This window comes from Bos grunniens, chromosome 28, assembly GCF_055505025.1.
Source record: "Bos grunniens cultivar Pamir isolate PY7600 chromosome 28, Bosgru_T2T1.0, whole genome shotgun sequence".
NCBI lineage: Eukaryota > Metazoa > Chordata > Mammalia > Artiodactyla > Bovidae > Bos > Bos grunniens.
In genome coordinates this window covers 28,745,915-28,772,116 of record NC_141192.1, presented here as the reverse complement: position 1 = coordinate 28,772,116, position 26,202 = coordinate 28,745,915, and the positions used below count along the sequence as shown (strand labels likewise).

Genomic DNA, 26,202 nt, shown 5'->3' with positions numbered 1-26,202 from the left:
TCATGTGAAATTCCAGACGGGATGAAGCACAAGCTAGATTCAAGATTGCCAGGAGAAATATCAATAACCTCAGCAATGCAGATAACACCAGCCTTATGGCAGAAAAATGAAGAGGAACTGAAGATCCTCTTGAGGAAAGTGAAAGAGAAGAGTAAAAGAGCTGGCTAAAAACTCAACATTTGAAAACTAAGATCATGGTATGCAGTCCCATCACTTCATGGCAAATAGATGGGGAAACAATGGAAACAGTGCAAGACTTTATTTTCTTGGGCTCCAAAATCACTGTAGATGGTGACTGCAGCCATGAAATTAAAAGACGCTTGCACCTTGGAAGAAAAGCTATGACCAACCTAGACAGCGTATTGAAAAGCAGAGACATTAGTTGCCAACAAAGGCCCATCTAGTACAAGCTATGGTTTTTCCAGTAGTCATATATGGATGTGAGAGCTGGACAATAAAAAAGGCTGAGTGCTGAAGAATTGATGCTTTTTAATTGTGGTGTTGGAGAAGACTCTTGAGAGTCTCTTGGACTGCAAGGAGATCAAACCAATCAATCCTAAAGGAAATCAGTCCTGAATATTCATTGGAAGGACTGATGCTGAAGCTGAAGCTCCAATACTTTGGGCACCTGATGTGAAGAACTGACTCAATGGAAAAGGCCATGATACTGGGAAAGATTGAAGGCAGTAGGAGAAGGGGTGACAGAGAATGAGATGGTTTGATGGCATCACACCAACTGGAGTTTGAGCCAGCTCTGGAAGTTGGTGATGGACAGGGAAGCCTGGCTTGCTGCAGTCCATGGGGTCACAAAGAGTCAGACACAACTGAGCAACTGAACTGACTAATTCAACAGATTATGCTGGGAAAGCTGGATGTGCTTAGTCTCTCAGTTGTGTCCGACTCTGTGACTTCATGGACTGTAGCCCACAAGGCTCCTATGTCCATGGGGACTCTCCAGGCAATAATACTAAAGTGGGTTGCCATGCCCTCCTCCAGGGGATCTTCCCAAACAAGGGATCAAACCCAGGTCTTCTGCAGATTCTTTTCTGTCTGAGCCACCAGGGAAGCTCAGAAAAGCTGGATAGCTACATGTAAAACAATGAAATTAGGACATTCACTCACACTATATGCAAGAATAAAATTAAAATCATTTAAAGATCTAGGTGTGAGACATGAAACCATAAATCTCTTAGAAAAGAATACAGGCAAATCATTCTGACATCAATCATAGCAACATTTTCTTAGATCGATATCCCAAGGCAAAAAATAAATAAATTCAGAAATAAACAAATGAGCCCTAATCAAACTTAAAAGCTTTTGCACAGCAAAAATGATCAGGAAAGTGAAAGACAACATACGGGAGAAAATATTTGCAAAAGATGTGACAAAGGGTTAATATCCAAATTATATAAACAGTTCATACAACTCAATATCAAAAAAACAAACAACTCAATCAAAAAAAAAAAAAGGTGGACAGAAGACCTGAATAGACATTTTTCCAAAGAAGACATTCAGCCAGCTAACAAACACATGCAAAGATGCTCATTATTGCTAATAATTAGAGAAATGCAAATCAAAACCACAATGAGATATCACTTTACACCAGTCAGAATGGCTATCATCAAAAGTCTAGAAATAATAAATGCTAGAGAGGATACGAAGAAACAGGAAGCTTCATATACTGTTGGTGGTAATACAAACTGGTGTGACCACTATGGAAAATGGTTATGGAGTTTTCTTAAAAAACTAAAAATAGAATACCATCTGATTCAGCAATTCTCAGTTCAGTCACTCAGTCATGTCTGACTCTTTGTGACCCCATGGACTGAAGCATGCCAGGCTTCCCTCTCCATCACCAGTTCCTGGAGCTTGCTCAAACTCATGTCCATTGAGTCAGTGATGTCATCCAACCATCTCATCCTCTGCCATCCCCTTCTCCTCTGCCTTCAATTTTTCCCAAGATGAGGATCTTCAGTGAGTCAGTTCTTTGCATCAGATGGCCAAAGTATTGGAGTTTCAGCTTCAGCTTCAGTTCTTCCAATGAATATTCAGGACTGACTTCCTTTAGGATTGACTGGTTTGATCTCTTTGCAGTCCAAGGGACTCTCAAGAGTCTTAGCCAACACCACAGTTCAAAAGGATCAATTCTGGCAATCAGCTTTCTTTATGGTCCAGCTCTCATATCCATACATGACTACTGGAAAAACCATAGCTTTGAGTAGATGGACCTTTGTCAGCAAAGTAATGTCTCTGCTTTTTAATATGCTGTCTAGGTTGGTCATAGCTTTTCTTCCAAGGAGCAAGCATCTTTTAATTTCATGGCTGCAGTCACCATCTGCAGTGATTTTGGAGCCAAAAAATTTAAGTCTCTCACTGTTTCCATTGTTTCCCCATCTATTTGCCATGAAGTGATGTGACCGGATGCCATGATCTTAGTTTTCTGAATGTTGAGTTTTAAGGCAACCTTTTCACTCTACTCTTTCACTTTCATCAAGAGGCTCTTTAGTTGTTCTTCACTTTCTGCCATAAAGGTGGTGTCATCTGCATATCTGAGGTTATTGATATTTCTCCCAGCAATCTTGATTCCTGTTTGTGCTTCATCCAGCCTGGCATTTTGCATGATGTACTCTGCATTTAAGCTTAACAAGCAGGGTGACAATAAACAGCCTTGATATACTCCTTTCCTGATTTGGAACAAGTCTGTTGTTCCATGTACGTTTCTAACTGTAGCTTTTTGACCTGCATACAGATTTCTCAGGAGGCAGGTAACGTGTTCTGGTATTCCCATCTCTTTAAGAATCTTCCACAGTTTTTTGTGAATTATACTCCTAGGTATATATCCAGAAAAAAATACTCCAGTTCAAAAAAATGCATGCACCCCAGTGTTCATAGTAGCACTACTTACAATGGTTAAGACACAAGAAGCGACCTCATGGACTGCAGCCTGCCAGGTTTCTCTGTCCACTGGGGTTTTCCAGGCAAGAATACTGGATTGGGTTGCTATTTCCTTCTCCAGGGGATATTCCCAACTTAGGGATTGAACTCACGTCTCTTACGTCTCCTGCATTGGCAGGCAGGTTCTTTATCACTAGCACCACTGGGAAGCTCTCCTCTTCCCTCTTCATAGAGGGTCTAGTCTTGGTTTGAAGCTGTGCCTCCTCTAAGTGATCTCTTCTAAATTTACAGGTTTTGCTCTATCTTGGTTTGCATCAACATACAAAGTGTAAGTAAATAAGTTTTCTTTACCATGGTTCACAATATATGCATACTTTATCCTGAGCAATAATAACTGTGATTCAAGGTTTGATGTGCCTGCTGTAATCTTCTACTGTACACTAACATCATGTATTATCATTAAAATGCAAAATGTCCATTGGTGTGTACTGTTGCTTTGTCATGTCCAACTCTTTGCCAACCCATGGACTGTGGCCCACCAGGCTCCTCTGTCCATGAAATTTTCCAGGCAAGAATACGGAGTGGGTTGCCATTTCCTGCTCCAGTCCATTGGTATACCTCCCTAAAATATCTTATCCACCTTACCCCAGAAATGTGGGGACCATTCTTAGAAAAGAAGTTTAGCACAATATGGGATCTGTTCCAATCAAGATGGCAGTATGAAAAACTTTATGATATTTTTAAAATGCAGGTATAACTGATTTTTTAACACATGGAAAACCAATCTATAAAGTGCTAATCTGACTCAGTTTGAGTGTCCTGAGAAATTATGAAGAAACAGCATTTGTCAGACACTCTGCTGAAACAATGTCAGGAATATTTTGTCTGAAAAAATTGAACTTAAGAATTCTCAGAATGTATTCATAAGTAGATAGTCATCAAATTGTGACAACTTTCTTACTAATTTATTGCAAGAGAAACTTATAATCTTTTAACACTATAATTAGAAAATAGTTTCAAGTAAATTACCTGGGAGGCTCTTTCTCAAAATGGAGGATATTCTCCTACTTACTCAAGCCCATCAAACCCACATATGGGGATGTAGTCCATAGCACAGTATTACATATCCAGCATCATGCTTGTTCTTAGGAAGAGATCTTTATGGGAGATACGGTCTTTGGTCTCTTATGTAGCCCTTTACTCTAGCTGATAAGTCAAAGGCAAGAGAGAGACAGAAATAGAAGATAGTCTATAACCACGGGCTAAATCATGAGTCACTGTCAATCAGCACTAAAGGAAAGGGAGATCAGAGGGTCCAGAATCCTTCAGAAAGACTTCATGTAACAAGTGGAACTCAGGCTGACCTTACAATTGGTCAGAGAAACAAAAAGAAGGAAAGGTACGCCAGGAAAGATAAAACACGAGCAAGGAGAGAGATGCCAGTGGGAGTGAGCTGGTGTTTCCCACCCCTCACAGGGCAATGCAGAGGCTGGATGAATTGTCACTGGGGCTGCCGGCCCTGTGTTTGTTAAAACATCATTGCCTAGATAAGAGCAAGAGAGATTTAGCTTTCACAAAATAAAAATTTCCAGAAAAACTAAATGCGTTCCCTTAGGGTAAAACAAAGCATGGAGAATGTCAACTCCAAAAGCAGAGTTTTTCCACATTGGCGTTAATAAGGGGAACAGAACTGGAAGCCAGTCCATCACCCTAGGAAGGAGTTAGCCACTGCATCAGGCAGTACATATTTTTCCTTTTCTGTACTAAGCTACATCTGCACTCATGCTTATTTCCTTGGGGATGAGGATCTGTTTCTCATTAGGGCCCCCTACTTTATCTTTTTTTTTTTCTCTTGGTATCCTTTCTCAATTATTAAATTTTATGCCAATCAATCTTACTAATAAAAGACCTCAGATTCATATAATTTTTTTTCCTTGGGTTTGGAATAGCTCAGGTCAACTAAGACTAAAGTGAAATTAATCGTTCCCATGGGTATTAGTGAAGAAATCAGGAAAGGGTGTTGTTTAGTGGAAACCCAATTCATGTTACAGAGACCCTGATACTGTGATTTTTCCAAAGGTTTTTTCAGATGGGCCTTTGTCCTTTAACCTCTGTTGCTGATGAATTTGCTTAATACAGGATTTTTACCCTCACAGCAAGATACAATGCCCTCTTCACAGGATACCAAACATCTGGCTGAAAGGAGAAAATATCAGCACTAAATGGGAATTTCCAAACACTCAGGTGAAGTTTACATTGTTGTTATTATTTACTCGCTAAGTCTTGTCCAACTCTTTTGTGACCCTATGGTCACTGTAGAACACCAAGCTCCTCTGTGCATGGGATTTTCCAGGCAAGAATACTGGAGTAGGTTGCCATTTCCTTCTCCAGGGGATCTTTCCAACCCAGGGATTGAACCTACATCTCCTGCACTGAAGGTGGATTCTTTACCACTGACCTACCAGGGAAGTTTAGATAGATGTAGAGAAAACAGCTAGGATTTGGGGACAATGTTTACTTTAATGACAATCTTCACTGTTAAATTTGAATGGCTCTAGGAAAACATGGCTTCCTATTATTTGTCTATAATTCATCATTATTTTATAACTACTACAATGAAAAATGGAAGTTTAGTCTTCAAATTAATGTTAACATTGTACCACAATCCAAACATTAAAAAGCTTTTCTCAAACTGGTTACCTAATTAGCCTTCTTCCCACTGAGTGCTAGATCTACTTAAATATCATTCATACATAAATAGTTCCTCATGGGAGTAGGACATAAAAGCCCATGAGCAAGCTTCAGTGCCCAAGCATATACCTAGGAGACACTGTATTAATGCTTTTGATTCTGCCAAGCCTTGGCAAAGATCTTAATATCGACCTGAGACATACCCTCTCTCTCCATTAAAAACACATGTATCTTGACCACTTCAACTTCAAAATAAAAGTGCAGAATCCCTCAGTAAGCTTGTGTGAATAATGGAGTTCAGGAGAGAAAGCTGTATCTACCAAGACTTTGGACTAAATTGACCATAGGCTTCTGGACTCAAACAAGCAAGTAAGGCAAAGGAAAACAGACCCATTTATGATCACTGTGTTTTAGAAAATACCCAATCCTCTTTGCTTCAAGCTCTAAGAACACATTTGATGAGTGATCTTGTTTCTGTGCCATGACGTTTGCAAGGGGCGGATCCAGCATCCAGTTAGGGATCCCAGCAACAGTCTAAGGAACTGGTCTTCCTCTTTGGGAAGCCATAAATCTTGTGGCTATTCATCACCACCTAACAGGACCTCTGTCTGAAGGAACAGCAGGCACATGGTGACTCCTATCTCTGACAACAGCCAGGGCTGGCTAGTAACCTGTGTTTACACAGACTGTGGCAAGTGACAAGAGTCTCCCCGCCCCCCCCCCCCCCCCACCCGCCGTGGACAGCCTAATTGCCTCTTGCTACCTGACACAGTAAGGAAGTGGCCCCTGCCAGGCTGGGGAAATCCAGGAGGAGGAAGGGAAGTGCCTCGAGGGCGACGTCTGCAACCAAAGGAATGCCAACACATTAAACTGCTTTCCAACGCTTATCACCCATAAATTAGATAAAACCACAAATCTTGTAGATTCTATTCTGGGGAGATTCTTAAAGAAATAAGATGACAACAGGAGGTAGCTACAGTGACGACGACTGACAGATTGAAATAAGAACTGCACACGGCCTGGGATGCGGGCTGTGCGAAAAACTGTGAGGAATCAGACCCAGAGAGCTTTCTCCTCAGACAAAGAACACCCAGGAGACAGGATGAGAGATGAGGTTGGGAGGTGGATGAAAGCTTCCGGAACAAACCGTAAAAGTGCATAACTGCAACATTAAGGAAAGTAGCTGGAAAATCAATATGGAAGGGGGAAAAAAATTTTTTTTAAGAAGTCTTGAAAAAAATGAAAAACAGCCTCATTAAAACATTTGGAAGTGATTATAAAAACCACCTTGAAATAATCAGTGTTAAACACAGCTTCAGAAAAATGTACAGAGATTTAACTCAATTAACTCTTCCTGTCCTACACCTATGTCAGTTTTCATAGACACAACATTGTGCTAAGTATAACCTCCTTTCCAATGTACCAGTTTTAAATAGGAACCATTAATGCAAAGAGGAAGTGACTCAAAACTGGGAGAGGTAATGAATTAAAGAATCCATGCAAATTAACTCTGATTTTCTCCTTACAACCTTGGTATAGAAACCAAAAGAGAACCCCAATTCCATCATGATTTTACATAAAGGGGAGCTGTTTAAAATAAACATAATGAGCTGATACCATTATCAGATCAGACTCTTCTGGTTTATTTGTTAAATGACACCATTTTCTTGGCCAGAAGAGAGGTCAAAATGGAAGTGAGGCTTGAGAAAACCAGCAACAGGACATGTGGACTTTCTATCTTTCCCTCAAGCACCACAGTCCTCTGACCAGGGGTCACTGATGCCCCAGATCAGATTTCAGGGAGCATTTGAACCTCAGGAATTCTAGACTAAATTCTGTATGTGTTACTTATACATTTTGTCCCTCCTTTGCAAAAGGTATGTTCACCTTTCATCAGCATCTCAAAAGGAATTTGTGACTCAAATAAAGACTAAGAATTAGTTCTATGAATAAGTAACTGCTTTCACAGTGTGACACAGGAGGGCAGTTAGCCCAAGGACCACAACCTAAAAACCCTGCCACCTGTTCCATTAATGCTAAAAAAATTCAAAATTTGAGTTTTACTCCTATTAGCTTACTAAGTCCTATTCAAATAAAAGTAATATACTCACACATACATATATGCAGACATATGTAAGTATACAATGTGTATGGGCAATTATTACATTGCGTGTGTGTGTGCTCAGTCACTTTAGGCATGTCCAACTCTTTGCAACCCTATGGACGATAGCCAGCCAGACTCCTCAGTCCATGGGATTCTCCAGGCAAGAGTACTGGAGTGAGTTGCCATGCCCTGCTCCGGGGGATTTTCCTGACCCAGGGATCAAACCCATGTCTCCTGCATTACAGGCAGGTTCTTTACCACTGAGCCACCAGAGAAGCCCTATATATATATGTAATAAATACATAATAAATTAAGTATGTACATAATATATACATATGATTCAAGTATGCCTAGTAACCAGAACTTGGTTCTTACCACCAGTCTCCAATGAAAGGAACCGTGGCTCTTTGGAGGAATAGCTGATTCTAGGATGGAACATGATGAGCCTAGAGCATTTCGTAGTACCAAGAAATAAAGAAGTGCTTAAACACATAAATATATAAATTTTTAAAAAGACAACTAGAGGTTGGAAGTATGTCAAACTGAAACGAGGAACTGAAAGAGCTCCCAATAACCAAAGCTGGAACAATTTAAGCAAAGGGAAAAAAAAATAGTATTGGACTATAACTTGAAGGACAAAATAAACATCCATGAAACCATACATACATAAATCAATGACTGAAGAAATAAATAAGTAGGGGAGAAGAAACAAATGTCCCATGCAGAAGAATTCCCTTCTTCAAAAAGGGGAACATAATTCCCCACTCCTTAAGTGTGAGCTGTGCATTAGTAACTTTTTTCCCAAAAAATACAGTTATGAAGAGAGGAATAGAAAGACAGTAGAGTTCCAGTAGAGAAATCTGACAACCTCTTTCTCTTCCAGGTGATTAGGTCAATTTCAAAAGTGATAAATCATGTATATATTATGTACCCGAAAAAGTGAAAGTGTTAGTTGCTCAGTCCTGTCCCTCTTTTTGTGACCCCCTTGAACTGCAGCCTGCTAGGCTCCTCTGTCCATGGAATTCTCCAGGCAAGAATACTGGAGTGGATTGCCATTCTCTTCTCCAGAAGCTCTTCCTGACTCAGGGACTGAACCTGGGTCTCCTGTATTGCAGGCAGGTTCTTTATGGTCTGAGCCACCAGGGAAGGCCCATATTATATACCCTAGATATGATATAAAGAAAATGGCATTCAGCCTCTCTGGTCTTCCTCCTCAAACCTATAACCCCAGTGTAGTCAGGAGAATATATCACACAAGTTCCAATAGGGGGTAGTCTATAAAATACCTTACCCAACTGTCAAGGCCATCAAAAACAAGGGAAATATGAGAATGTCACAGATAAGAGGGGTCTCAGGAGACATTTCTATGAAATGTAATGTGGTGGCCTGGATAGGGTACTGGGACAGAAAAAGTACGTTAGGTAAAAACAAAGGAAATCAAAATGAAGTGTGGATTTCTTTTTTTTTTTGGATGAACTAGAAGAATCAACAATATTATGATCCAAGCTGTGGAGGACAGAGTTGGATACAGAAATGGAGGAAGAGGAGAATTAGCCTGTGTGGTACTTTAAAGTAATCCTAGATAAATCTGAAATGTGTTATTTGTTTAAGATAATACTAGGCCCATATGTGACATGGGTAAATCTGGGTGGTGGGTATATTATTATTGCCACATTATTCTTTTCATTTATATGTAAGTTTGAAATTTATCAGGAAAAATAAGTAAATGGGTTTGTCAGAAGAAAGAAGCAGGTAACCCTTTGAGCTGTGACCTGACATCTTTGTAGTATAGTTTGCCAACTGAGCTTTGCAGTCCTATATTCCTCAACAAAGCTGTGTGTGTAGGGCTCTAAAGAACCCCTCTATTTTAGACAGAACTATCTGCTCCTATCTTTTGTAAAAGGAAGTGACTCTGTAATAAGTTGGGTGTTTCCCTCAGAATGGGGACTACTGGTTGTGACCTTTTTTCTTAGGACCTTTCAGGTTATTTTTTTTTTAATAAATTTATTTTTTAATTGATGGATAACTGCTTTACAGAATTTTGTTTTCTGTCAAACCTCAGCATGAATCAGCCATAGGTATACATATATCCCCTCCTTTTTAACCTCTATCCGATCTCTCTCCCCATCCCACCCTTCTGGGTTGATACAGAGCCACTGTTAGAGTTTCCTGAGGCATACAGCATATTTCCATTGGCTATCTATTTTACATATTGTAATATGTTTCCATTTTACTCTCTCCATACATCTCACCCTCTCCTCCCCTCAGTCCACATCCATACGTCTATTCTCTATGTCTGTTTCTCCATTGTAGCCCTGTAAATAAATTCTTCAGTACCATTTTTCTAGATTCTGTGTATATGCATTAGAATACAATATTTATCTTTCTTTTTCTGACTTACTTCACTTTGTATAATAGGCTGTAGGTTCATCCTCCTCACTAGAACTGACTCAAATATGTTCCTTTTTATGGCCAATGGTGACTGCAGCCATGAAATTAAAAGACGCTTACTCCTTGGAAGGAAAGTTATGACCAACCTAAATAGCATATTCCAAAGCAGAGACATTACTTTGCCAGCAAAGGTCTGTCTAGTCAAGGCTATGGTTTTTCCTGTGGTCATGTATGGATGTGAGAGTTGGACTGTGAAGAAGGCTGAGCGCCAAAGAATTGATGTTTTTGAACTGTGGTGTTGGAGAAGACTCTTGAGAGTCCCTTGGACTGCAAGGAGATGCAACTGGTCCATTCTGAAGGAGATCAGCCCTGGGATTTCTTTGGAAGGAATGATGCTAAAGCTGAAACTCCAGTACTTTGGCCACCTCATGCAAAGAGTTGACTCATTGGAAAAGACTCTGATGCTGGGAGGGATTGGGGGAAGGAGGAGAAGGGGACGACAGAGGATGAGATGGCTGGATGGCATCACTGACTTGATGGATGTGAGTCTGAGTGAACTCTGGGAATTGGTGACGGACAGGGAGGCCTGGTGTGCTGCGATTCATGGGGTCACGAAGAGTCGGACAGGACTGAGTGACTGAACTGAACTGAATATTCCATTGTGTATATGTACCACAAATTCTTTATCCATTCATCTTTCCACGGACATCTTGGTTGCTTCCATGTTCAAGCTACTGTAAATAGTGCTGCAATGAACATGAAATACACATGTGTCTCTCTCAATTTTGGTTTCTTCGGGATATATGCCTAGGACTGGGATTGCTGGGTCATATGGTGGCTATATTCCTAGTTTTTTAAGGAATCTCCATACTGTCTTCCATAGTGGCTGCATCAATTTGCATTCCAACCAACAGTGCAAGAGCATTCCCTTTTCTCTACACCCTCTCCAGCATTTATTGTTTGTAGACTTTTTGATGAGGGGCATTCTGATCTGTGTGAGGTGATATCTCATCGTATTTTTGACTTGCATTTCTCTAATAATGAGGGATGTTGAGCATCTTTTCATATGTTTGTTTGCCATCTGTATGTTTTCTTTGGAGAAATGTCTGTTTAGGTCTTTTTCCCACTTTTTGATTAGGTTGTTTGTTTTTCTGGGATTGAGTTGTATGAGCTGCTTGTATATTTTGGAAATTAATCCTTTGTCAGTTGTTTCATTTCCTATTATTTTCTCCCATTCTGAGAGTTGTCTTTTCAACTTGCTTTCAGTTTCCTTTGCTGTGAAAAAACTTATAAGTTTAATCAGATCCCACTTGGTTACTTTTGTTTTTATTTCTGTTACTGGAATAAGCACAAGCTGGAATCAAGATTGCCAGGAGAAATATCAATAACCTCAGATATGCAGATGACACCATCCTTATGGCAGAAAGTGAAGAGGAACTAAAAAGCTTCTTGACGAAAGTGAAAGAGGAGAGTGAAAAAGTTGGCATTAAAGCTCAACATTCAGAAAACTAAGATCATGGCATCTGGTCCCATCACTTCATGGCAAATACATGGGGAAACATTGGAAACACTGTCAGAGTTTATTTTGGGGGGCTCCAAAATCACTGCAGATGGTGATTGCAGCCATGAAATTGAAAGACACTTACTCCTTGGAAGGAAAGTTATGACCAACCTAGATAGCATAATCAAAAGCAGAGACATTACTTTGCCAACAAAGGTCAGTCTAGTCAAGGCTATGGTTTTTCCCGTGGTCATGTATGGATGTGAGAGTTGGACTGTGAAGAAAGCTGAGCACCGAAGAATTGATGCTTTTGAACTGTGGTGTTGGAGAAGACTCTTTAGAGTCCCTTGGACTGCAAGGAGGTCCAACCGGTCCATCCTAAAGGAGATCAGTCCTGGGTGTTCATTGGAAGGACTGATGCTAAAGCTGAAGCTCCAATACTTTGGCCACCTGATGCGAAGAGTTGACTCACTGGAAAAGACCCTGATGCTGGGAGGGATTGGGGGCAGGAGGAGAAGGGGACAACAGAGGATGGGATGGCTGTATGGCATCACCAACTTGATGGACATGAGTTTGAGTGAACTCCAGGAGTTGGTGATGGAAAGGGAGGCCTGGCATGCTGCTATTCACAGGGTCACAAAGAGTTGGACATGACTGAGTGACTGAACTGAACTGAACTCAGGAGATGGGTCATGGAGGATCTTGCTTTGATTTATGTCATCAAGTGTTCTGCCTATGTTTTCCTCTAAGAGTTTTATAGTTTCTGGTCTTAAATTTAGGTATTCAATCCATTCTTAATTTATCTTTGGGTATGGTGTTAGGACGTGCTCTAATTTCCTTCTTTTACATGTAGCTGTCCAGTTTTACCAGCACCATTTTTTGAAGAGGCTGTCTTTGTCCCATTGTATATTCTTGCCTCCTCTGTCAAAAATAGGTAACCATAGGTGATGCCTGGGTTCTAGGCTTTCTATCTTGTTCCATTGGCCTATATTTCTGTTTTTGTGCCAAGACCATACTGTCTGGATGACTGTAGCTTTGTAGTATAATCTGAAGTCAGGAAGCTTGATTCCTCCAGCTCCATTCTTCTTTCTCAAGACTGCTTTGGCTATTCAGGGTCTTTTGTGTTTCCATATGAATTGTGAAATTTTTTGTTCTCTTTCTGTGGAAAAAATGCCATTGGTAGTTTGATAGGGATTGCGCTGAATCTGTAGATTGCATTTGTAGTATAGTCATTTTCACATTATTGATTCTTCCTACCCAGGAACCTGGAGTATCTCTCCATCTATTTATGTCATCTTTGATTTCTTTTATCAGTGTCTTAAAATCTTCTGTGTACAGTTCTTTTGTCTTCTGTCTCCTTCAGATCAGATCAGTCGCTCAGTCATGTCCGACTCTTTGCGACCCCATGAATCGCAGCATGCCAGGCCACCCTGTCCCTTAGATAAGCTTATTCCTAGATGTTTTATTCATTTTGGTGCAATGGTGAGTAGGATTGCTTCCTTAATTTCTCTGATTTTTCATTGTTAGGTGCCGGGGTCCAGCCCCGGTGGATCCAGGGTATTCGAAGCGGGGAGGGCGTCGGCGAGGATCAGGAAACAATTGCTTAATTAAACGTTAATTAAGGATATAAAGAGTAATAGAATGAGGATAGCTCAGTGAGGAAATTCAATGGAGAAAAGAGGCTGAAATAAGGATAACTCAGTGAGGAAATTCAGTGGAGAAAAGAGGCTGAATAATTCAGCCAGAAGGTAAGAGAAAGAACGACATGGTGAGACCAAGTTTTGGTGAACAAGGCCCGCACTTTATTTTCCAAAGTAGTTTTTATACCTTAAGTTATGCATAGAGGATAATGGGGGAAGGGGTAGAGACATGCAGTAAGCCAGGCTTTCTTCCTGCAAACTTATCATATGCAAAACTTTAGGTGATTTGCATCATCTTCTGGCCCGGAGGCCTTTTTCTCTAAAGGTGATTATTCTAAAGTCAGGCGCCAGCCTCCAAAAAGCATTAGATAAAGTTGCATTCCTACAGAGCAAAGGTGTGGTGGGCTATAACAAGAAAAAGAATTAACAAGGGTCCCAGGTTATAAACATTAAAGCTACTACTTACACTAATTATATTAATCAATACACTGCCAGGGACACAGCAGATAAGGGATATGGAAACTTAGCAGCAAACATCGGCCCAACAAGTGAAAATCCCTTCACCAATACAATTTCTAATCAATCTTTTAACTGCTCAAAGGAATCTGTATTTAGACAGTTTAGAACATCTCCTGCCTCTCACAGTTGGGAGGCTCTGAACAATCACGTGTGGCCGGAAAAACCTATTCAGGCAGGCTAGAGGATTTCCAAAGGAGTTTGTAGGTTAAACACTGTCACACCCAGGAATTATTAACTGGAGCTGTAAGCTAACTCTTTTTTTCAGAGAGAGGTAGTGGGGGACAGCCCCCCGTAAAGTCAGAGGTGTAGGTGAAAGCACAAAGCAGAAAATAGGCAGACTCTGGTTTTGGGGGTAGATAGGGGACTCCTGAGGCTCGATCCTGCCTTTGCATATGCCGAGCCTCCTTCCACATGACCTTTGACATGGGCAGAGTTCCTCAGGCTGGCAGTGATAGAATTCCAATTGAGCTATTCCAGATCCTGAAAGATGATGCTGTGAAAAGTGCTGCACTCAATATGCAATATGCACTCAATATGCAATATGCCGGCTCCCGGCAGTTAGTATATAGAAATGCAAGTGATTTCTGTGTATTGATTTTGTATCCTGCAACCTTGCTAAATTAACTGATTAGCTCTAGTAATTTTCTGATACAATCTTTAGGGTTTTCTATGTACAGTATCATGTCATCTGCAAACAATGAGATATTTATTTCTTCTTTCCTGATCTGGATTCCTTTTATTTCTTTTCCTTCTCTGATTGATGTAGCAAGGACTTTCAAAACTATGTTGAATAATGGTGAAATTGGACACCCTGGTCTTGTTCCTGATCTTAGGGGGAATGCTTTCAGTTGTTCACCATTGAGAATAATGTTTGTTGTAGTCTTATCATATAAGGCCTTTACTATATTGAGGTAGGTTCCTTCTATGCCCATTTTTTGAAGAGTTTTAATCATAAATGGATGCTGAATTTTGTCAAAGGATTTTTCTGTATCTATTGAGATGATCACATGGTTTTCACTTGTTAATTTAGTGTATTGTTTTTCAATACACTTTCAATTTGTTAATATAGTGTATCACAATGATTGATTAGCATATATTGAAGAATCCTTGCATCCCTGGAATAAACCAACTTGATCATGGTATATGAGTTTTTGGTGTGTTGCTGAATTCTGTTTGCTACAATTTTGTTGAGGATTTTTGCATCTATGTTCATCAGTGATATTGGCCTGTAGTTTTCTTTTTTTGTATTGTCTTTGTCTGGTTTTATTATCAGGGTGATGGTGGCCTTTAGAATGAGTTTCGAAGTGCTCCTTCCTCTGCAATTTTTGAAAGAGTCTTAGTAGGTTAGGCATTAGCTTTTCTCTAAATGATAGAATCCTTCTGTGAAGCCATCTGGTCCTTGGTTTTTGTTTTTTGGGAGATTTTTGATCACAGCTTCCATTTCAGTGCTTGCAATTGGGTTGTTCATAATTTCTATTTCTTCCTAGTTCAGTCTTAAGAAGATTGAACTTTTCTAAGAATCCGTCCATTTATTCCAGGTTATCCACTTTATTGCCATATAGTTGTTCATAATAGTCTCATGTAGTCCTTTGTATTTTGGCATTGTCAGTTGTAACCTCTTTTTCATTTCTAATTGTGTTGATTTGATTCTTTTTTTTTCTTGATAAGTCTGGCTAAAGGCTTGTCAATTTTGCTTATCTTCTCAAAGAACCAGCTTTAAGTTTTATTAATCTTTACTACTGTTTCTTTCATTTTTTCCCATTTATTTCTGCTCAGATATTTATAATTTCTTTCCTTCTAATATTTTGGGGTTTTTTTTGTTGTTGTTGTTGTTCTTCTTCTTCTTTCCCAGTTGTTTTAGGTGTAAAGGTAGGTTGTCTATTTGATGGTTTTCTTGTTTCTTGAGGTAGGATTGTATTGCTTTAAACTTTCCTCTTAGAACTACTTTTGCTGCTTCCCATAGGTTTTGAGTTGTTGTGTTTTCATTGTTATTTGTTTCTAGAAATCTTTTGATTTCCCTTTTGATTTCTTCTGTAACTGGTTGGTTATTTAGAAAAGTATTGTTTAATCTCCATGTGTTTGTGTTTTTTACAGGTTTTCTTTCCTATAATTGATATTGAGTCTCATAGCATTGTGGTCAGAGAAAATGCTTGATATGATTTCACTTTTCTTAAATTTACTGAGTTCTGATTTGTGACCCAAATGGGGTCTATCCTGCAGAATGTTCCATATGCACTTGAGAAGAAGGTGTATTCTTCTGCATTTGGATGGAATGTTCTGAAGATATCAATGAGGTCCATCTCATCTAATGTATCATTTAAGACTTGTGTTTCCTTATTAATTTTCTGTACTGATTATCTGTCCATTGGTGTGAGTGGGGTGTTAAAGTCTCCTAATAATATTGTTACTCTCAATTTCTCCTTTTATGTCTATTAGTGTCTGTCTTATGTATTGAGGTGCTCCTATGTTGGGTATATAGATATTTACATTTGTTATGTCTTTGTCTTGGATTGATCCCTTGATCATTATGTAGTGTCCTTCCTTATCTCTTGTAATCTTTTTTATTTTAAGGTCTATTTTGTTTGATATGAGGATTGCTACCCTAGCTTTCTTTTGCTTCCCATTTGGATGGAATATATTTTTCCATCATCTCACTTTCAATCTAAATGTGTCTTGAGGTGTGAAGCAGGACTCTTGTAGACAACATATATATGGATCTTGTTTTTGTATCCATTCAGCCAGTCTGTGTCTTTTGGCTTGAGCATTTAATCCCTTTACATTGAAAGTAATTACTGATATATATGTTCCTATTGCCATTTTCTTAATTGTTTGGGGTTGATTTTGTAGATCTTTTTCTTCTCTTGTATTTCTTGGCTATATAAGTCCCTTTAACATTTGTTGTAAAGCTGGTTTGGTGATACTAAATTCTATTAATTTTGCTTGTCTGAAAACCTTTTTATTTCTCCATCAATTTTGAATGAGATCCTTGCCAGTAATCTTGGTTGTAGTTTGTTCCCTTTCAGTACTTTAAATATATCCTGTCATTCCCTTCTGGCCTGTAGAGTTTCTGCTGAAAGGTCAGCTGTTCAATGTGCAGGCTTTCCCTTGTATGTTACTTGTTGCTTTTTCCTTGTTGCTTTTAATATTCTTTCTTGGTGTTTAGTCTTTGTTAGTTTGATTAGTATGTGTCTTGGTGTGTTTCTCCTTGAGTTTATCCTGTATGGGACTCTTTGCATCTAAAAGATTGACTATGTCCTTTTACATGTTGGGGAAATTTTCAAATGTAATCTCTTCAAAGTTTTTCTCATACTCTTTTTCTCTTCTTCCGGGACCCCTATAATTTAAATGTTGGTGCATTTGATATTGTCCCAGAGGTCTCTGAGACTATCCTCAGCTCTTTTCATTCTTTACTTTATTCTGCTCTTCAGAAGTTATTTCCACCATTTTATCTTCCAGCTCATTGATTCATTCTTCTGCTTCAGATATTCTGCTAGTGATTCCTTCTAGAGTATTTTTAATTTCAGTAATTGTGCTGTTTGTATGTTTATTCTTTAATTTTCTAGGTCTTTGTTAATTGATTCTTACATATTCTCCACTCTGTTTTCAAGGGTTTTGATCATCTTTACTATCATTATGCTGAATTCTTTTTCAGGTAGTTTGCCTATTTCCACATCATTCATTTGGACTTCTGTGTTTCTAGTTCACTCCTTCATTTGTGTAATATTTCTCTGCCTTTTCTTTTTTTTTTTTTAACTTATTGTGTTTGAGGTCTCCTTTTCCCAGGCTTCAAGGTTGAATTCTTTCTTCCTTTTGGTTTCTGAACTCCTAAGGTTGGTCCAGTGGTTTGTGTAAGCTTCGTATAGGATGAGGTTTGTGCTGAGTTTTTGTTTGTTTGATTTTCCTCTGATGGACAAGGCTGAGTGAGGTGGTAATCCTGTCTGCTGATGATTGGGTTTGTATTTTTGTTTCATTTGTTGTTTAGATGAGAGGTCTTGCACAGGGTGCTACTGGTGGTTGGGTGATGCTGGGTCTTGTATTCAAGTTGTTTCCTTTCTGTGAGTTCTCATTATTTCATACTCCCTAGTGTTAGTTCTCTGGTAGTCTAGGGCCTTGGAGTCAATGCTCCCACTCCAAAGGCTCAGGGCTTGATCTCTGGTCAGGAATGAAGATTCCACAAGTGGTTTGTTATGGCATTAAGTGAGATTAAAACAAATATCCAAAAATGAGTAAACAAAGAGAACCCCTGACAAATGGCAGTTACAAAATCAGGCAAATAATAATCAAAATAGTGGAATATTCACATATACATATACATGCATAAGCAAAATCAAAACAGCCCAACAAAAATAAAGTACAATAGATTGATCTGGGGAACAAAGGAAACCAAAAAATTATATCTACCAGTTAAGAACAAAACTAACTAAAGCACAAACTGGAAAACAAAACTAAAGCAAGGTGCCAAGTGGGGAATAAAGCAGTAAAAGCAAAACTAACAAATATGCTGAGAGGACAGGAAAGAAAGGAAGAATAGATATGCAACGTTAAACAGAGATAGATAAAGAAGATTTATATACATTAAAGATTAACTGCAAGGGGAAAAGAACAGTAGGAAAATCAAACAAAGGAGTAATAGGTTTTAAAAAATTAAAATTAAAAAAAGAGAGAAAATAAAAAAAGGCCCAGCCACTGTGCCTTCCAGGGGACCTGCATCCCTGTCTGGGGTAATGTATGGCTGCAGCAAGGACTGTTTGTCTCTCATTCCATTTAGGCTTCCACAGATCAGCTGTTTTACTCTCAGCCTTAAATGTTTCTCCTCTGACTTAGACAATTGCCCCAGTGTGGGGATCGGACTTCTTCTTCAGTTCCCCCACCTACTGAAGGCAGGTCCAGTCCTACTAACACTCCTGTTTTTTACCCCTAGTTCCTTCATCCAACTGAGTTTTGTGTGGTTCTATATATTCTTTTCCACTGGTCAGGTGCACCTGTCTTCTCTCTGATGCTTAATTTTAAGAACTAAGGAGGCTTCTGTAATTCTCTCTTTTCCCCAGGGAAATTAGAGCCTAGGGTGGAACCATAGAATATATCCTGGTCTCAGCTCAGCCCACTTGTCTGCTGCTGCTGCTGCTAAGTCACTTCAGTCATGTCAAACTCTGTGCAATCCCATAGATGGCAGCCCACCAGGCTCCCCAATTCCTGGGATTCTCCAAGCAAGAGCACTGGAGTGGGTTGCCATTTCCTGCTCCAATGCATGAAAGTGAAAAGAGAAAGTGAAGTCGCTCAGTCGTGTCCAACTCTTTGTGACCCCATGGACTGCAGCACACCAGGCTTCCCTTTCCTTAACTATCTCCCAGAGTTTGCTCAAACTCATGTCCATTGAGTCAGTGATGTCATCCAACTATCTCATCCTCCATTGCCCCCATCTCTTCCTGTCCTCAATATTTCCAAGCATCAAGGTCTTTTTCAGTGAGTCAGCTCTTAGCATTAGGTGACCAAAGTATTGGAGTTTCAGCTTACTTTGCAGATAGGTGAGGCCTTTTGGACATCTAAGTTCTAGACAGTGGGATGTAAGGGAAGTAATCTTAAGAGTCACTCTTTCTTTCCTTTTGCTGGACTTTCCTCTTAGCTGGACTATGGAGTTGACTGCAGCTTCCAGGATTCATGAACACTTGGTCTGTGAGTTGACGTCAGGAAATTAAGAACGACATGGTAGAGCAACAAGATAGAACATGAGAAAGAAAGAAATTTATGCCTGGTTCATGCCATTCCTATTTGGTGTTTTATTTTATTCTTTTGTTCCTTGCAGCATAATCTAGCACATGTAAATAAATATCACTTTCTTGGAATGGACCAAATCAGATAGACCTTGAGACCAAGAGAGGACTGTCTCCAGTATCATGGGCTAGGGATGTTGATGTTGTAAGGGACGCTAGTTCAGGATGTAAGCTGTTTCTTTTTTATTTTCTAATATTTATTTTAAAATTATTTATTTGGCTGGGTCTTGGTTGCAGCACATGGAATCTTTAGTTGCAGAATGTGGGGCTACTGCACTGTGAGTGTAGAGTCTTGGCCACTGGACATCCAGGGAAGTCCCTGAGCTATTTATAAGACAGGAAAACCTTCATCCCCCAGCTGCCTAGACACTGAGGGAGAGTCTGCTTAAGAAAAATGGTAATAAATTATATTGTGAATGAGCAATTTCCTAGTAAAGTCATGAGAGCAGGGGCATGCCTGACCATAGCTCTGCCTAACACTGTGTGAGAGACATTTCCTTCTACATCCCACATCCAGAGTCCACCAGCAGCCAAAGATGTCAGAATGTGTATGTAGGTCTCTGCCCTGCTTCCTCCTTCATGGACATACACAGCTCCTGTCTCCAGCGGTGACATCAGCCAGCAATAACAGCGGTGGAGATCTTGGTTCCTGGTAAACACATTAAACTATTTTGGATTTTTTTCCATGTTATTTCATGGCCTGAACACATGCTTCTACTGTTCTTGGGCTTGTTGTGGTGAAGAGGGTCCAAGTAGGAAAGAAAGACATTTCTATGAGAGCAAGATGGAGCATAGAGTAATTTAATTTGAATGTTAAAAGAGAAATGACCGTGTTTTGAACCCCTGAATGGTGAAGTGGGACATATCGGTTACACGGATAAGATTTCATTTAACATAAGGTTTTGCTGCTAAATAAGTTTGCAAAATCACAGCCTATTGTGAATGAAAACTCAGGATTTTACAGTACACCACTGAAAACCCCAGACTTCAAGTTAGACACACAAGGTTTGGAACCCAGCTCTCTACATTTTTGTTCATGGACAACTCATTTAATTTTTCTAAATCTCTATTTTTCTTCTCCAGATGAAGAGGATAACTGCATCTAGCTTTCCTAGTTATATGTCAGGATGATATTGTGCACACAGGATACCTGTGTGTAAGATAGAGAAAGTGAACTAGCAATCAACTGACTAAAAGTAATTGACTATGACTCTTGGGTAGAACAAGGCTCCCCGAGATACCCATATCCTAATCACAGGAACATCAAATATGTCACCTTCTGTTACTTTATAAGAAAGGCTTCCTCAGCAATCAATGCAAGTAAATTAAAAAAAAAAAAAAAAAACAGAATGGGGAAGATTAGAGATCTCTGCAAGAAAATTTGAGATACCAAGGGAACATTCCATGCAAAGATGGGCTTGATAAAGGACAGAAATGGTATGGACCTAACAGAAGCAGAAGATATTAAGAAGAGGTGGCAAGAATACACAGAAGAACTGTACAAAAAAGATATTCATGACCAAGATAATTACGATGGTATGATCACTCACCTAGAGCCAGACATCCTGAAATGTGAAGTCAAGTGGGCCTTAGAAAGCATCACTATGAACAAAGCTAGTGGAGGTGATGGAATTCCAGTGGAGCTATTTCAAATCCTGAAAGATGATGCTATGAAAGTGTTGTACTCAATATGCCAGCAAATTTGGAAAACTCAGCAGTGGCCACAGGACTGGAAAAGGTTAATTTTCATTCCAATCCCAAAGAAAGGCCATGCCAAAGAATGCTCAAACTACCACAAAATTGCACTCATTTCACATGCTAGCAAAGTAATGCTCAAAATTCTCCAAGCCAGCCTTCAGCAATACGTGAACCATGAACTTCCAGATGTTCAAGCTGGTTTTAGAAAAGGAAGAGGAACCAGAGATCAAATTGCCAACATGTGCTAGATCATCGAAAAAGCAAGAGAGTTCCAGAAAAACATCTATTTCTGCTTTATTGACTATGCCAAAGCCTTTGACTGTGTGGATCACAATAAACTGGAAAATTCTGAAAGAGATGGGGTTACCAGACCACCTGACCTGCCTCTTGAGAAACCTATATGCAGGTCAGGAAGCAACAGTTAGAACTGGACATGGAACAACAGAATGGTTTCAAATAGGAAAACGAGTACATCAAGGCTGTATATTGTCACCCTGCTTATTTAACTTCTATGCAGAGTACATCATGAGAAACGCTGGACTGGAAGAAGTACAAGCTGGAATCAAGATTGCCGGGAGAAATACCGATAACCTCAGATATGCAGATGACACCACCCTTAATGCAGAAAGTGAAGAGGAACTAAGAAGCCTCTTGATGAAAGTGAAAGAGGAGAGTGAAAAAGTTGGCTTAAAACTCAACATTCAGAAAACGAAGATCATGGCATCTGGTCCCATCACTTCTTGGGAAATATACAGGGAAACAGTGTCAGACTTTATTTTTCTGGGCTCCAAAACCACTGCAGATGGTGACTGCAGCCATGAAATTAAAAGACGCTTACTCCTTGGAAGAAAAGTTATGACCAACCTAGATAGCATATTCCAAAGCAGAGACATTACTTTGCCAACAAAGGTCCATATAGTCAAGGCTATGGTTTTTCCTGTGGTCATGTATGGATGTGAGAGTTGGACTGTGAAGAAAGCTGAGTGCCAAGAATTGATGCTTTTGAACTGTGGTGTTGGAGAAGACTCTTGAGAGTCCCCTGGACTGCAAGGAGATCCAACCAGTCCTTTCTAAAGGAGATCAGCCCTGGGTGTTCTTTGGAAGGAATGATGCTAAAGCTGAAACTCCAGTACTTTGGCCACCTCATGCAAAGAGTTGACTCATTGGAAAAGACTCTGATGCTGGGAGGGATTGGCGCCAGGAGAGAAAGGGGACGACAGAGGATGAGATGGCTGGATGGCATCACCGACTCGATGGATGTGAGTTTGAGTGAACTCCGGGAGTTGGTGATGGACAGGGAGGCCTGGCGTGCTGCGATTCATGGGGTCACAAAGAGTCGGACATAACTGAGCGATTTAACTGACTGAACTGATGCTACTTTATGTGGGACTTTATAGAGGTGATTAAATTAAGAACCTTGAAAAGAAACATTATCCTGGATTATCTAGGTGGATTCTTATAAGAGTGATAGAGTCACAAAGAAATTTCACGATGTTCCATTGGTAGCTTTGAAGATGGAAGGGGCCACAGAGTCAAGGAATGCAGGTGATCTCAAGTAGCAAGAAAAGGTAAGAGAATGGGTTCTTCCCTGGAACCTCCAAAAGAAATGCAGCCCTGACCATACTTTGATTTTAGGATTTCTAGCATCCAGAACCGGAAAAGGCAATAGCACCCTACTCCAGTACTCTTGCCTGGAAAATCCATGGACAGAGGAGCCTGGTAGGCTACAGTCCATGGGGTCGCTAAGAGTCAGGCACAACTGAGCAACTTCACTTCCTCTTTTCACTTTCATGCATTGGAGAAGGAGATGGCAACGCACTCCAGTGTTCTTGCCTGGAGAATCCCAGGGGCGGGGAAGTCTGGTGGGCTGCCATCTATGGGGTCGCACAGAGTCAGACACGACTGAAGTGACTTAGCAGCAGCAGCAGCAGCAGCAGCATGCACTTGTGTTGTTTTACCCCATTATGCGTGTGGTCACTTATTTCCTCAGCAATAGGAAACTGGTTATAGTTACATATGAAGTAACATTTTTACCTTTTTATACAGTTCACGGGGTAATCGAGGCAAAAATACTGAAGTGCTTTGCCATTCCCTCCTCCAGTGGACGGCATTTTGTCAGAACTTTCCACTATGACCCATCCATCTTTGGTGGCCCTGACACAGTACTGCTTATAGTTTCAGTGAGTTACAAAAGCCCGTTCATCGTGACAAGGCAAGATTGCTAAGATCATGGCATCTGGTTCCATCACTTGATGGCAAAACAGTTCAGTTCAGTTCAGTCACTCAGTCATGTCTGACTCTTTGCGACCCCATGGACTGCAGCATGCCAGGCCTCCCAGTCCATCACCAACTCCCGGAGTTTACCCAAATTCATGTCCATTGAGTCAGTGATGCCATCCAACCATCTCATTCTCTGTTGTCCCCTTCAACTCCTGCCCTCAATCTTTCCCAGGATCAGGGTCTTTTCAAATGAGTCAGCTCTTCACATCAGGTGGCCTAAGTATTGGAGTTTCAGCTTCAAAAATCACTCCTTCCAATGAATACCCAGGACTGATCTCCTTTAGGATGGACTCGTTGGATCTCCTTGCAGTCCAAGGGACTCTCAAGAGTCTTCTCCAACACCACAGCACAAAAGCATCAATTCTTCAGCGCTCAGCTTTCATTACAGTCCAACTCTAACATCCATACATGACTACTGCAAAAACCATAGCCTTGACTAGACGGACCTTTGTTGGCAAAGTAATGTCTCTGCTTCTTAACATGCTGTTTAGGTTGATTGTAACTTTCCTTGGAAGGAGTAAATGTCTTTTAATTTCATGGCTGCAATCACCATCTGCAGTGATTTTGGAGCCCCCCAAAATAAAGTCAGCCACTGTTTCCATTGTTTCCCCATCTATTTGCCATGAAGTGATGGGACCAGATGCCATGATCGTTGTTTTCTGAATGTTCACTTTCACTTTCATCAAGAGGTTTTTTAGTTCTTCTTCACTTTCTGTCATAAGGGTGGTGTCATCTATATATCTGAGGTTAGTGATATTTCTCCCGGAAATCTGGATTCCAGCTTGTACTTCTTCCAGCCTGGCATTCTCATGATGTACTCTGCATATAAGCTAAATAAGCAGGGTGACAATATACAGCCTTGACGTACTCCTTTTCCTATTTGGAACCAGTTTGTTGTTCCATGTCCAGTTCTAACTGTTGCTTCCTGACCTGCATACAGGTTTCTCAGGAGGTAGGTTAGGTGGTCTGGTATTCCCATCTCTTTCAGAATTTTCCACAGTTTATTGTGATTCACACAGTCAAAGGCTTTGGCATAGTCAAAGCAGAAATAGGTGGTTTTCTGGAACTCTCTTGCTTTTTCAATGATCCAGCAGATGTTTGGAATTTGACCTCTGGTTCCTCTGCCTTTTATGAAACCAGCTTGAACATCCAGAAGTTCACAGCTCATGGAATGCTGAAGCCTAGCTTGGAGAATTTTGAGCATTACTTTGCTAGTGTGTGAAATGAATGCAATTGTGTGGTAGTTTGAGCATTCTTTGGCATTGCCTTTCTTTGGGACTGGAATGAAAATTGACCTTTTCCAATCCCATGGCCACTGCTGAGTTTTCCAAATTTGGTGGCATATTGAGTGACCACTTTCACAGCATCATCTTTTAGGATTTGAAATAGCTCAACTGGAATTCCATCACCTCCACTAGCTTTGTTTGTAGTGATGCTTCCTAAGACCCACTTGACTTCACATTCCAAGATGCCTGGCTCTAGGTGAGTGATCACATCATCATGATTTTCTGGGTCGTGAAGATCTTTTTTTGTAAAGTTCTTCTGTGTATTCTTGCTACCGCTTCTTAATATCTTCTCCTTCTGTTAGCTCCATACCATTTCTGTCCTTTATTGAGCCCATCTTTGCATGAAATGTTCCCGTGGTATCTCTAATATTCTTGAAGTGACCTCTAGTCTTTCCCTTTCTAGTATTTTCCTCTATTTCTTTGCATTGATCACTGAAGAAGGCTTTCTGATTTCTCCTTGCTATTCTTTGGAATTTTACATTTAAATAGGTATATCTTTCTTTCTCTCCTTTGCTTTTCCCTTCTCTTCTTTTAACAGCTATTTATAAGGCCTCCTCAGACAGCTATTTTCCTTTTTTCCATTTCTTTTTCTTGGAGATGGTCTAGCTCCCTGTCTCCTGAACAATGTCATGAACTTCTGTCCATAGTTCATCAGGCACTCTATCAGATCTATTCCTGTAAATCTATTTCTCACTTCCACTGTATAATCATAAGGGATTTGATTTAGGTCATACCTAAATATCCTAGTGGTTTTCCCTACTTTCTTCAATTTAAGTCTGAATTTGGCAATAAGGAGTTCATGATCTGAGCCACAGTCAGCTCCTGGTCTTTTTTTACTGACTGTATAGAGCTTCTCCATCTTTGGCTGCAAAGAATATAATCAATCTGATTTCAGTGTTGACCATCTGGTGCTGTCCATGTGTAGTCTTCTATTGTGTTGTTGGAAAAGGGTGTTTGCTATGACCAGTGAGTTCTCTTGGCAAAGCTCTATTAGCCTTTGCCCTGCTTCATTCCGTATTCCAAGGCCAAATTTGCCTGTTACTCCAGATGTTTCTTGACTTCCTACTTTTGCATTCCAGTCCCCTATAATGAAAAAGACACCTTTTTTGGGTGTTAGTTCTAAAAGGTCTTATAGGTCTTCATAGAACCATTCAACTTCAGCTTCTTTGGTGTTACTGGGTGGGGCATATTAAAAAGCAGAGACATCACTTTGCTGACAAAGCTCCATGTAATCAAAGCTATGATTTCTCCAGTAATCATGTATGGATCTGAGAGTTGGACCATAAAGAAGGCTGAGCACTGAAGAACTGATGCTTTCAAGTTGTGGTGCTGGAGAAGACTCTTGAGAGTCCCTTGGAAAGCAAGGAGATCAAACCAGTCCATCCTAAAGAAAATCAACCCTGAATATTCAGTGGAATAATTGATG

General features: G+C 40.1%; 1 long non-coding RNA gene across 26 annotated transcripts in view; it reads right to left on the bottom strand.

Annotated features, from left to right (window-relative positions):
• LOC147343064 (uncharacterized) overlaps nt 1–26,202 on the bottom strand; it is a 163,791-nt gene that overhangs the window by 72,324 nt on the left and 65,265 nt on the right. For 3 of the 26 annotated variants that reach the window (XR_015156957.1, XR_015156948.1, XR_015156951.1), the window contains one exon: nt 17,054–17,893. The exons of 21 other annotated variants lie outside the window; for them this stretch is intronic. This is a non-coding gene — a long non-coding RNA (uncharacterized LOC147343064). Of the gene's footprint in view, nt 1–17,053; nt 17,894–19,109; nt 20,162–26,202 lie in introns of those variants that run through there. 2 more of the 26 variants (XR_015156953.1, XR_015156946.1) reach the window with 2 other exon arrangements.